The sequence below is a fragment of the Aulostomus chinensis genome, chromosome 23 (genome assembly GCF_037954235.1).
Source record: "Aulostomus chinensis isolate RoL2024-O1b breed Wild chromosome 23, RoL_Achi_v1.0, whole genome shotgun sequence".
In the NCBI taxonomy this organism is placed as follows: Eukaryota; Metazoa; Chordata; class Actinopteri; order Syngnathiformes; family Aulostomidae; genus Aulostomus; species Aulostomus chinensis.
Genome location: NC_141342.1, coordinates 22445130 through 22456590, shown reverse-complemented (window position 1 = coordinate 22456590; position 11461 = coordinate 22445130). Strand labels below are relative to the sequence as shown.

The 11461-nt window shown below is 49.1% G+C and overlaps 1 protein-coding gene across 5 annotated transcripts in view; it reads right to left on the bottom strand.

The window, feature by feature from the left end:
* LOC147240121 (thyroid hormone receptor alpha-B) overlaps nt 1-11461 on the bottom strand; it is a 103536-nt gene that overhangs the window by 80272 nt on the left and 11803 nt on the right. For 4 of the 5 annotated variants that reach the window (XM_086196283.1, XM_086196284.1, XM_086196282.1 and 1 more), the window contains exon 2: nt 3013-3096. The exons of the other annotated variant lie outside the window; for it this stretch is intronic. The gene's annotated coding sequence lies outside the window, so the exon portion shown is untranslated. The remainder of the gene's footprint in view (nt 1-3012; nt 3097-11461) is intronic. 5 annotated transcript variants of the gene reach the window in all.

The window sequence follows — 11461 nt, the reverse complement described above, 5'->3', positions numbered from 1 at the left end:
TCACGGCAGCAGCAGCAGGATGAATGAGATGAAGACTAAGGGCAGTGGAACAGAAACACTCTGTGCTTTGCTGAGAGAAACCACTTCCTCTCCATGAATGAGAGCTGTTGAAGAAACCGCAGCTTCACAGAACACCGCCCACTCCACCTCGCCACGGCTGCAGCCTCATTGGGCGCACACACGCTCAGCGCCACGCACCTGCTGAGTCACCAGGCCCCACCCCTGGCTGCAGGTGAACTGCCAAACAAAGCACTGAGGCGACCAGACAGGAGGCCTGGTTTCAGCCGATGTCATTATTCACTTAGACGTCCTCAGTTCCTGGAAATGTCGTTGAGCAACGCTAACGACAGGTAATTGGTAACATGGTGATCAGCTTTCTTGATGAATCCCTGGACTGCAGCTACGCTCGTCTGTCTAGACATCCCAGAACCTCCAGGCTGGTTATTAAGTTAGTTCATTGATTACCAAGGAAAAATATTCAAGTGTCACAAACACAGGAGGAGATGGCGTTTTTACAGCCCCAGCTTGCACACACATCCGTCTTCCTGTGATGGCTGCAGTTTAAATGTCATTGTGTCTCTTCTGTGCAGCATCAGCGCTCGTAAAGCTCACGTCCGGTTAGCGGCCGGCTTGAATGGCCGTTTGAAAATTCAGTGCACTCAAATTGAAATTGAGGTTTAGTATGAGAGCGTGTGCCGGGATTACCCGGCCAGGTGGCGAGTCAAACTGCTGGGGAATGAAAGTAATTCAGCCGCTGGCTGGGAGCCGGCCGCCATGCTCCGCCGGCCGCCACAGCTCCCGCTACAAGATAAATGTCAGCAGCTCAGAGATTATCACACTGTGTGTGTTTGTCTGTGTTCACATGGATGTTTGTTCTTGTTTGTGCGTTTCCTACAGCGAGGTTGTTTGTCTTTACATCCGTGAGTATGCAGGGTCCGTGTGTGTTTGGGAGTGTGTACAGTGGTGACAGGTGGGGGGGGCGGGGCTCCACTCCCTCTCTGGTCCACCTGGCCAGCGGGGAGGTGGGATTTGAGTCCAGCTCTCAGCCACTTCCTTTTGATTCCTTCCATAAATCGCCTAATTGCCTCAACCAATGGGACGCTTCCCTCTTGCTGGTCGCTGACACTGCAACTACCAGGATCCTGTTCAAACACGGTGGAGGGCAGCAGAACCAGAACCTCTGGGTCAGATCTGTTTACCAAGCACACACGACAATCACAACTGGAATCTCCCAATCGCTCCTATGACAGCTCACTAGATCATACGCACATTTTTCCAGAGAAGCTCAAAGCCCAATGCCAGATACTCCATTTCCTGCGTTCAGCTCATGTCTGGTTATGTTTAGGCCCAAAAACCACCTGGTTGGACTTTCATCATTCCATAAAACACAGCCACCTACGTCCTGACGTCCCACCAAAAACCTTAATTCTGTAGCCAGACCACAGCTGCAAATATCCCAGTGTCTCATGAAAAAGAGACATTGTTGGCTGGCGAGTGTCACGATGCTCTTTGCTCACGATCACGTTGATTATACATGGCTTCAAGTGCATATTTATCTCCGGTAGTTCTAGGAAGGAACGAGCCTGTTTTCATGGTTCTCCAGCACGAAGTGAGCGTTCTTGATGTTCTGCTCCATTTTGCAGTTTCGATGTAACTTGGAGAATTCATTTTCACTCTGGCTCTTCTACATCAGGGTTGAGGGATTCAGTTCCAGATGATATCAAATGATGGGTTGACGGTTCGGGCACAGAGGGAGAGTCGTGGGCGTGGACCAGAAAGTTCTGGTGATTTGACTGACGTGGAGGACAGAAAGTGCATATGTGGGGAGGGACACAGGGTGGAGTTGTCAGTGTGGTTTTAGTGATTTACAACCAAAGATGTCTGATTTGTCCCGGTTTAATTGTTAGCTTGCATTCATGACTGGATGTGGAGGCAGCTGATTTAGATGGTGAGATGGAAGTCGCCAACTGCCTTCTACAGGAGAGGACCAAGCAGCGAACCCTGGGGGACACCGGGGAGCGGTGGTGGAGGAGAAGAAGCTAGAGTTGAAGAGTCACATACGCTCAGTCAGGAGAGGTGATGGTGACATCACATCCTTCTTCAACCCAGTGGAAAGATGAGATATGAACAAACCCAGAGCACTGCTGAATGTCCTCTCCTGCTGCACAGCCGTTGATATTCAGGCCAGTAAACCAGCACCAGTCATCATGAGCTCGACAGCGAACCGAAGGAGTGACCTTTCAGTGACATGCATGACAAGTGGCACAAGTGGAAGATAACACTCTGCAGCTGAGGGTCTGTACCTGACCAACACTACCCTGACCCCAAACCTGCCCCAGACGCCCACCTCCAGCCCTCGGCTGCTGTCAGACTCTCCCAGCCGCTGCTGAAGCTCAGTGATGAGGAAATCCTCACAGAGGTGAGGGAGGTTTCACAGAAGACGGCAAAGAAAACTAGAATATGCAGGAAAATGCAGAGGCTTGTAAATAAGACCTTGTAGAACACATGAGCCTGTCATCTGTGTTTGCCTCCCTGGTGCTGCTGCCACTCTCTCTCGCTCTCTCTCTCACACACACACACACACACACACACACACACACACACACATCTGTTCACCTTTCTTCTAAAATATCTCCAGAACAGAAAAGACAAAAATCCCTGGTGCAGAAGGTCGCTGCCTGTCTTGAATCCATATTGAATTCTGGACGCTCAAGCAGGCAGAGTTGACAGGCTAGAGCACAGAGGAAGTCAGGGCGCTGCGTCTATGCGTCCCACACGTGCAGATCAATGCACAGCACATACAAACCCCCCCCCCCCCCCCCCGCGAAACCAAATCTGATATCTGCACCTGTGGAAATAAGACACTCAGTTCCAGCCTGAAAAAATAAAACCAAGGCCACCCCCCCCGGCGGGCTTCTGACTTCCTGACTCGGTGCAGTCACCAGAGATGCCACGGCACAAGAGTTTATAGAAACACTGCGACATGCGTGGACGCACACAAACATCTCTTACCTTGGGGCTCAACTGTCTTCACCTCGGTGTTGTTTCTTTACATCTGATCCCGCCTCTCATCCCAACACCAGGATTCCAGCAACTCTGTAATCAGAACAGACGACCTGTGAGTCTTCTGCCAACAAACCAACAAGTCTCCAGCCAGCCAGACAAGAGACAGGAGAGTGAAAGGGCTTACTGAGTGATCCTGGGAGACCAGAGTTAGCCAAATCCTGCAGAGAGCTGCCGCTCTGTGCAGGGAAATCCACATGGCCACTGATGCATGCACTGACTGCCAAGTTAGGGATGACATGGGAGGAGTCTCGCAGTTCAAGAGAGGAAAATCCCCGAAGGAGGTGCAAGGTTTTCTTGTCTATGCAAAGCAATGTTAGATTTTCATGTGACCAGCTTACCACTAAAAGGCTTAGCAGTCTAATCCTTTAACCAAATGAAGTGTCTAACCTCAAGCTTAGGCTGCCCAGGGGAATCAAAGAGTTTATACACTGGTGTGAACCTTGCTGTTCTTTTAACGGCCACTAGTGGAGAGTGTCTGTAGAGGAAGGCTCCAGACGGGGACGAGGACGGACACGCCTCTGTCCCTCGCTGCGACACCCACAGCTGCCGCACTCACGAGAGCAGATCCAACTCGGCATTTTCACTCGTTGAAAACAACCGTTTGAGAGATCTAGTTTGCCACTGGCGGACCAGAGAAATACACACGCGTGTGTACGTGTGTGTGTATATACACACGCACGCGTGTATGTATGTGTGTGTGTGTGTGTATATACACACGCACGCGTGTATGTATGTGTGTGTGTGTATATACACACGCACGCGTGTATGTATGTATGTGTGTGTGTGTACATACACACGCACGCGTGTATGTATGTATGTGTGTGTGTGTACATACACACGCACGCGTGTATGTATGTATGTGTGTATTCACACACACACACACACACACACGTGTGTGTAGAGTGTGTGTAGAGTGTGAGTAGAGTGTGTGTCTACTCAAGGTGAGCATCCGCCAGTGAGGAAGTCCAACACTGGACCGCGCCGACAGAGCGTTTTCATCAGTCAGCTACTCGTCAGTTGTGCCGGGACCCACAGTCGCACGGCGATGAAGGCATGAATCGCTGGCGTAACTGTGGCGGTGATTACTGCGGCGCAGCATGAACGCTAACACATCACATTCAATCAGCGTACGTTGAACATGAGCACGTCTGTCTGTTTGAGTCAGATCAGCCCCACTGATCCCACACAGGCGACTTCACTAACACTTCACATCTGCTGCTTTAGTGGACGCCTGCAAAGACTTAATGCAACACACACGCCAATAAAATAATACACAACCTCCTCCCGGGACATGGCTGGCAACCAGAGCCTCATGTGTCTCTCGTCATCCGGGGACGCAGCAGATGACACCAGAAACACACACTTGCAACGGTGGCATTTCCTGTGAGAGGCGAGCAGGTCACTGAGCAGCAGCCGCAGCAGCAGGGTCAGGCTCACTAGTTAGCAGATCCCAGTCACCCACACACAAATCACGACCTGACGGCATTCTGACCGGCAGCTGATGACTTTCAACCCATGTGACTTGGCAGCCACCGCACTTCCTCCTTCCTGCTACTGAAACGAGAATTACCAACAAATATTTGTTGGGATGAGCACAAACGGGACTTTTATTCACCCAGGATGACGCTGGAGCTACCGAGATAACCGGCAAACCACAGCAGCAGCTCTGGACCGAGCGGTCAGCCAGTATCGTTGGCGTTTGATGAATTTTTCCTTCAGAACGCTTCGGGCCACTGCCCTGATGGTGAGTGAGATGGAGGTGAAGGCCCACTGTCTCAGATGGGTTAATCAGAGCCACTGCACCTTTGGTTGGTGATGCGTCTCAATCAACTCACTCTGATTGGCTGATTTCTGTCTCACAAGATCTCAGTCAGATTTGTCACTTGTTCACGAGTGACGAGTTCACAGCGCTGATCCATTCAGGGACAGGGACCTGCACTCTTCCCTCGCCGTTAGCCTCGTTTCCTCAACCTCTCGCTGCATCTCCAATAACTCCGCCCCTGACATTTCTAAAATAATCCTTTAAAACTCAGCAGAATTGATAACGTCTACTCAAACTTTTATTTCTGTACATCAAATGTTTCCAGCCAGAGAGGCGGGCGCTGCGTTGGCCCTCAAGAGAGAACACAGCTGTAGTCGCATGGACTGCGGGATGGTTTGGACATCATGGTGTCTGGTGTTTCCAGGACGCGAGGCTCTTCTCTCCGGCCTGTTGATGGCGTGTAAATCCATATGCTGAAGCAGCTCTCGGTGGCTGAGCGCTCGATGAATATGCATCGGCACAGGCGGACCGGATAAGAGGGCCAGCTGCTGGGAACGCCGCTAACCTGACAGCACTTAAGCCCATCAACAGTGGACGCTCTGTTTAATGTGAACCAGCCGGGCAGAGCAGCAGGTTAGACTTGGCAAACCTGCTGCTCGCAAACCCGTCCAACAGACTCGTGGACTCGGTTCTTGACACGTGTCCAAAAACCTGCATGTCTGGAAAGATTCCCAACACTTCAATCGAATTAAGATTGTACCACTTTCACACCTTCAGGAAGATAAAGCAGCCCCGCACACACAATCCCCTCCCCGCGCCATCCCACTCAAACGCCACCAGAGTATCGCACAAGAGGGACGCACATGGCTGCAGTTTCTGTGGCCATTGTTTAATTTAGTAGGATGTTATTTTGAAAATATTACTGTTCAAGAATTTCAGATTTTTAAGGGTTGACCACAAGAATCAGAACTTCATCGTATCAGCAGTCTTTTTAAAACCAAACAAAAAAACACAAATCAGTGTCATTGATTGTTTAGAAAAAAGAAAATCCTTTCTTGAAATTACAAAGTCTGTTGGCCAAGATGAGCAAATTCAGAGTGGAACCTGGTGTTAAACCAGATGACAGCCACGGTAAATAGATTTATAGTATAAAATACAACAGCAGCAGACCTCTGACACCAAGTAAGTGATCAGGAAACCTGCCTTCGATGAAGTCGACTCATGATTCCGTGTACGTGTGTGTGTGTGTGTGTGTGTGTGTGTTGGTGAATTGCTGCCACAGACAAACCTCCTTATTATTACCGTCATCTGTTTGAGGAACTAGAGTGTCACAGTCAATCACCTCTTGTGTGATGTCACTGTCTCAGAGCGAGGACGACCACGTGAGACGCACCAACTACAACCAGCAGAGTCACAAAATGATGCTTTTTGACACGGGGGGGGGGGCATCTGCTGCGCTGCCACCTTGTGACACGCTCGGCTGCACAGTAACACAGCAGCACAGCGAGAGGGCGATGCCTGATGTCCAGGTTCAGCAGATGGCCACAGTGCAGACCCGCCACACACACTTAAGCGTTCAAGACTACAAGTTCTTCCTAGACAACATGACAACATCCTGGAAGGAAGGCAAACGCAGGAGCAGCACGGGCTCCACCCTAATTGGTGACAAACATTAGCGTCAGTGCTGGGTCCTGGTTCACTATCCAGCCATCATGCTACCTGCCAAGTCAGCTGCTAAGTAGCCAACATCATGAGCAGTAAATAACGCCGTCGAAGCGATTGGCGGTCGATGACATTGATTGTGTCCAGACTCTAAACATGTGGTGATAAAAACTTTGACAGATGCCCCGAAACATCTTGATCTGCTAGAGGAAGCAGAGCGGAGAGCTGGAGGCCGCGGCTGGAATCAGAAGCAGCAGCCAGACTGGTGGGATGCAGCAGTTACTGGGACAGTAACTGGGACAAAGTGGTGGCTATGAGTTCGTCACTGGACAACAACTTCTGTCACTGTGCTTCTCTGTCCTCCTGCGTACGTCCACAGGCCGCCAGGACCAACCACTCCCTCAGAGCTAGCTAGCTAGTAGCATCCTACCGCCAGCTGGGGGCGGGGCTTCTGTGCTGAGTTTTTCTGTGTACGTCCAACAATGGCAGCTAAAACAGCTTAAATCGGTGAGATACGGCTGCATTTACTGAAGTAAGTATAACGCTGAGCGGTGACGCTACAACGCTCCTCACATCCACGCCCTAACGCATCAGTCCATTTCCAGGCCGGTGCCAGTCAGGCTACACCCAAGGTTGCACGGTTGATCTGACGCACGACTATAAATCAAGACGAGATTGTGTCGCTGCATCCTGATATAACCAGCGAACGCACTCGCCCGCAGAGAGAAGGCCTCTTTTGGAAGAGTTATGACAGGTTTGACCTCCCGGGTTATCTGGTGGAAATGAGAGCCGAGCATCTGCCAATGTTTACTGCAAAAACTGACGGGGAACAAAATGATCCATCAAAGACGCTACAATTAACAATGTCGTCTTTGTAACAGCTTCTAAAAGTGCTTTGTTGTCCCTGAACGGACGAATGCCTCCTTCCAACTGCATTCAAACATTCCTGCCACACAAACATTGAGATTCACGCTTTATTGGATGTTAAAACCACATGTTCACTTTTACAAGAGCGCATAGTTCAAAGATGAAGAACAACAGCTGGACGCTGACAGACTTTGAAGTGCTCAAACTGGGTTAGAACCAGTAGACAAAAGATTGTTTGTTGCTGGTGTCTGATAGAAAGCTGAAGCCTCAGCATTGGTCCGTTGAGGACAGAAGGGTCCTCTATTCCAGGCAGGACGCCATTCGGCTGAGCAGTGGAGGGCTCGCTTCATTTAGATCCTTCTCTGCTTCTCCAATGCAGCACAGAAGACAAAGTTGACCCTCTTAGTTTTCAAGACAGAGCTGTTTCATACTTAGTGAAGTTCCAGCATGTCTCCTCCTGCAGCTGTGGCTCAAGACGTCTGATAAAGTGGGACGACGGTGCTGCAGACCAAAATTCTGTCGACAGACTGTGAAGCTAAATCTTGACAGTGGGAAGAAGAATCACTCGTTAGATGACAGCGACTCGCAGAACTGGACCGCCGTCTCCGTTAATCTGTTTCGAAGCGTCTGACATCTGAGAGGAGCGGCGTGTCAGAGAGACTCCGATCATAAACAACATCAAGCAGGACAGAGGGGAACATCTCTGTGTTCAGGCTTTGGTTCTCTTCTACATAAACACTTAGAACCCTTAGAACAGCATGGCGCTTTGTTAATGAATGGCATGAAACACTGAGTCGTACAACTCACATTCTAACAGTTAGCCAAGAGCTACCATCTAACATGACTCAATCGGCAGCTCCATCACACGCTAACAGGATTGTGCGGGTTCCCTCCCATTGTTCACCTTTTACAACCAACTGGAAAAACAACCACAACATGTTAATAACACTTTACCATGTTTCTATGACCAAACGACAGCTCAAACAGCATATGCTAACAGTTAGCTAGCGCCCACGTGACCATCAGGCACTGTCTTACGTAACGTGCTGACTCAGGACATCTCTGATCCGCAGCCTAATTCTCAGCAAAGCATCATGGGACATTTAACCAGCAAGAGGACAATAAACTCTTCAACACTTCTTAAATAATTCAGAACTTTTAACAGCAACGTGCTGTTCCATTCCCATTGGGCCCAGAACACACCTACGATTGACTGACGAGACATCGCGCTCACGACAAATCACACTCAGATTATCAATCGATCAGCTGATGTAAACAGATTGGCCACGCCCCCAAAGATACTCACGCCCTGGTGTGTTGGTACTGTGGTGGAACAACAAGGACTCATCCTGTTTATCTGCAGCAAAGGTATGAATACACTAGGTTTCACTTTCTTCTCACTAACCTTGCAGTGGGCGTTCACAGCTGATTGGACTCTGCGGGGACGCCGTCTGTTTCTGCAACCCGCCACCATGTCATTAACTATGACTTTCTAAGAGAGCGGGCCAAGCACTCGCCGTGCCAGACGACGGCCTCTACCAGGAAGTGTTGCCGCCTTGCTGTTGCTCTGCCAGGCCGCCTGCTGATTAGATTCCATCTGCTTGCATATTTTGCAAATCAGTACACGTTACTTAAGAGTAAATGAGAGGGCGCGCGTGACATTAGTGAGTGAGCAAGTGCTTGGAATCAGCTCACAATCTACCGCCGCTCACGGGGACCAGCCGCCACCTACAGGACTCCTCCCATCCTCTGACTCTGCTCTCCAAAAGGCCTCGTGCTGAATAAACTTAATTTCCTTTATTTTGACTTTGTTGCTGATGAGTACAGCGTGTATTCCATTAATGCTCATTCTCACTCTAATCCAATTCATTGTTCCTGCTCGGCTCTGTGTATCAAATAAGTCACTTCCACACGCCATTAATCCAACATGCTTTACTTTTAGAGCATTCTGCTGCTTGGTATGGTTTAAGAGCTTAGCTGTAACATGTGGATGTACACACACACACACACACACACACACACACACACACACACACACACACACACACACCACTGCTGTAAGCGAGCCAAGGTGGAGATTGATCAGCTGGGTCACGTCTAAATGAAGGCCCATCCTCTGCAGTCATGCCAAGGATAATAACTCCACTCTCTCTGCACTTTTGCTTGGCGGCAGCGAGCGTGGAGGAAAAAGACATGCATGGGAGAAGGGTGGTGAAGAACCCGCTAGAGAACAGAACACAACTCCTGCCTCCTAACCCGGGGCGGCTCCTCCCTAACCTGCAACAACCCTTGACTGACAGCATGAACCTACAGCAATGCTATGCTAGTTTTAGCATGAGCTTCCTGAGACAGGAATGTACCAATGTGAGAACAACTCATGAACGTTCCCCAGAGAAACGAGGCCTCCGTTCCAACCCAGTTTAATAATCAATTACTGGCTGCAAATAAACTTGGGCTCATTTCGAAAGTAAAATCAACTGACATAATAAAAAATGTTTTCACAGCAATTAATTAAAACGAGCCCCATCAGAGCATGAAGACATCAGGATCCTGTCCTATGTGCGGCGTTCCTGTGTATCCCGCCAAAACCCTCGCCACAGTACGGTGCCTTTCACGCCACGTGGTATTTAAAGGTTCAGCCAAATTACAAAGTAATCACATTTTGCAAATACAGATGAGTCATTTCACAGCTTTAGCATCACACAGCGTATTCATCCCCTCAGACACCCAGCAGCCAAAACCTGAGAAGAGGAACTGCAGTTGATGTCTTCGGGGCTTTGATGAACTGACCACGTGTGAGCTGACCCTCGGCCGCCGGCAGCTGCAGACACACTTGACCAGTTGTTTCAGCTTTGTTGGTCGCACACCAGTGACAAGAGTGAAAGAGAACTGACTGCAACAACCTGTCGCTCCTGCTAGCTAAATTAGCTATCCTGCCGAGCGTGGCTAGTGTTGTCAATGCTACACTAACATGAGGTACTGCTGCATAAGCTAGCCTGCTAAACATAGCTAGCACTGTCAAAGCTAAGCTAATGTATCCTGAAGTTTTGGTGCTGTTCACATTTGAACCAATACTGGTACCATCCTCAAGAGATGGGATTTGGGTTCTGGAATATTAGATTCCATCCTTCGTTATTCACGTATCTGCAGTCAGAATGTTGGTTCTGATCCAGTTTCTATTCCATAACTTGCGTGGATCGTGAAGCCACTTTGATGTCACAAACACATCAGAGATCCAAATAAAGTGCTTTGAAAAAGATTTACATTTGTTCAATTGAATGTTTGACTAAATACTTTCTGCTCTTGGGTCATGAAGGACTGCGCAGTTTCCTGTAGCCTGGTGATGACAAACGACACATAGCAACAACAGCATTCCAAGACAAAAAGAGGCCCTGCACCCGGATCAGGACCAGCAGATGTGTTTGGATCGGACCTGTCAAAAAAAGGATCAGTGAATATTTGCCGATACCTCGGTTGAACAAGAATACCTTTTATTTATAAAGCACTTTTCTTAGTGCTCAGACTCTTTAAACAAGGTAAAAACGTCTGTGTGTGTGTGTGTGTGTGTGTGAACATCAAGCAACTTTCATCTATGAGCATTTAGCTCTTGTTAGCAGGACTTCTACTTGTAATAAATCCCTTTTCTGTTTATGAGATCTGTATTTTGTATGTGATATGCGACAGTGTAAATTCATGACTTTGTTCGGCTGCTCGTTGTACTTGAGCGGCGTGTTTTACAGTAGCTGACAGCTGATCTGTAGATAAACATCGAGGAGGAGTGGGGTCGCCTTCGGTCAACTAATCCCCCCACCCCAGTCCAGAGTCAGATAAGGGTCTGCTCACAGACTCGTGCTTAGTGCACACACACACACACACACACACACACACACACACTTGTATACCAGGAGGCAGCAGCGATGTACTTTCACATGATCCGCCCACAAATAGCCACACATACATTAACTCGCTGTCCATCAAACCGCACATCTCCATTTATGCTAAATCCTTCTTCTGACGTTATCGGTTTATAGCCCCCCCCCCCCACACACACACACACACACACACACACACACACACCAACACAAACATGGGAAGGTCAGCGGG